We start from the raw sequence: 2,499 nt of genomic DNA on the forward strand, positions 1-2,499 counted from the left end.
AGCCCCCTAGTGGTCCTAAGAGTACTCAACCATATACATAGGTCATGGTCCAAGTAATTATTGGCTTAATGTAAATCACCCAATGCTATATGTATCAAAGTTATGAGTAAAAAAAAAAAAAAAAAAACATTTTGAAGAGCGCAAAAACTTTTTGAGCACTTTACATTATCACTATTCAATCCTAATCTTGGAATGTAAAGAAACTTGGAATACTCAAAGGGGGACCAGGTAGAAGGGTCCAGGCCAGGGCCGTGGCTCCTGCCTGTAATCCCAGCACTTTGGGAGGCCCAGGCAGGCGGATCGCTTGAGCTCAAGAGTTTGAGACCAGCCTGGGCAACACGGTGAAAGCCTGTCTCTACCAAAAATACAAGAAAATCAGCCTGGCATGGTGGCATGCACCTGTAATCCCAGTTACTCAGGAGGCTAAGACAGGAGAATTGCTTGAATCCAGGAGGCGGAGGTTGCAGTGACCCGAGATCCACTGCTGCACTCCAGCCTGGGCAACAGAGCCAGACCATTCCAAAAAAAAAAAAAAAAAAAAAGCACCATGCTAAATGCAATGTGGTATCCTGAGTTGGATCCTAGAACCAAAGGATACACCTAGTGAAATATAAATAAATTCTGGGCCGGGCGCGGTGGCTCACACCTGTAATCCCAGCACTTTGGGAGGCCGAGGCCGGTGGATCACGAGGTCAAGAGATCGAGACAATCCTGGCCAACATGGTAAAACCTCATCTCTACTAAAAGTACAAAAAATTAGCCGGGCGTGGTGGTGCGTGCCTGTAGTCCCAGCTACTCCGGAGGCTGAGGCAGGAGAATTGCTTGAAACCGGAAAATGGAAGTTGCAGTGAGCGGGGATCAAACCACTGCACTCCAACCTGGCGATAGAGCGAGACTCTGTCTCAAAAATAAATAAATAAATAAATAAATAAATAAATTCTGTTAGTTAATGGTTTTGTAGCAATGCTAATTTCTGAATTTGGACATAGCCATATGGTTATGAATGACGTTAACATTAGTCGAAGTTGAGTAAAGAGTATACAAGAATCTCTGTATTATCTTTGTAACTTTCTCGTAACCTAAAATTATTCCAAGGCCAATTGTGATGGCTCATACCTATGATCTCAGCAATTGGGGAGGGGGAGGTGGGAAGATCACCTGAGGCCAGGAATTCTAGACCAGCCTGGGCATCATAGAAAGACCCCATCTCTGGCTGGGCACGGTGGCTCACGCCTGTAATCCCAGCACTTCGGGAGGCCAAGGTGGGTGGATCATGAAGTCAGGAGTTTGAGACCAGCCTAGCCAGCATGGTGAAACCCCATCTCTACTAAAAATGCAAATAATTAACTGGACATGGTGGTGCATGCCTGTAATCCCAGCTACTGGGGAGGCTGAGGCAGGAGAATCATTTGAACCCAGGAGGCAGAGGTTGTAATGAGCCGAGATCATGCCACTGCACTCCAGCATAGTTGATAGAGTGAGGCTCTGTCTCAAAAAAAAAAAAAAAAAACGAAAGAAAAACAAACATCTCTACAAAAAATAAAAAAAAACTAGCCAGGGGTGGTGGCACATGCTTGTAGTCCTAGCTGCTTGAAAGGCTGAAGTGGGAGGCTGGCTTGAGCCCATGAGTTTCAGGCTGTGTGAGCTATGATTGCATCACTGCATTCTAGCCTGGTGTCAGAGTGAGACCCTGCCTCTAAAATGATAAATAAAATAAAATAAAATAATTCCAAAAGAAAAAGTTTATTTATTAAAGGGTATGACACAGCATACATTGTGTATAGTATGCCACCATATTTGTGAGGAGAGAAAGGAATGTGCTTGTATATATGATGCTTGTGAACCATAAAATATCACTGGAAAAATGTAGAAGAAACTGATAACAGTGTTTACCTCTCAGTAAGGAATTTAACAGCCAGGCACGGTGGTTCAGGCCTGTAATCCTAACACTTTGAGAGGTCAAGGCAGGGCAGATCACTTGAAGTCAGGGGTTCAAGACCAGCCTGACCAATATGGAGAAACCACGTCTCCACTAAAAATACAAAATCAGGGCTAGGCGTGGTGGCTCACACCTGTAATCCCAGCACTTAGGGAGGCCAAAGCAGGCAGATTGTCTGAAGTCAGGAGTTCAAGACCAACCTGGCCAACATGATGAAACCTCGTCTCTATTAAAAATACAAAAATTGGCCAGTCGTGGTGGCAGGCACCTGTAATCCCAGCTACTCAGGAGGCTGAGGCAAGAGAATCGCTTGAACCTGGGAGGCGGAGGTTGCAGTGAGCCAAGATCACACCATTGCACACCAGCCTAGGTGACAAGAGCCAGACTTCATCTCAAAAAGACAACAAGATTAGCCGGGAGTGGTGGTGCATGCCTATAATCCTAGCTCCTCAGGAGTCTGAGGCAGGAGAATCGCTTGGACCCAGGAAGTAGAGGTTGCGGTGAGCTGAGATCATGCCATTGCACTCCAGCCTGGGCAACAGGAGCAAAGCTTCATCTAA

This window comes from Cebus imitator, unplaced genomic scaffold, assembly GCF_001604975.1.
Source record: "Cebus imitator isolate Cc_AM_T3 unplaced genomic scaffold, Cebus_imitator-1.0 Scaffold47, whole genome shotgun sequence".
Taxonomy (NCBI): domain Eukaryota; kingdom Metazoa; phylum Chordata; class Mammalia; order Primates; family Cebidae; genus Cebus; species Cebus imitator.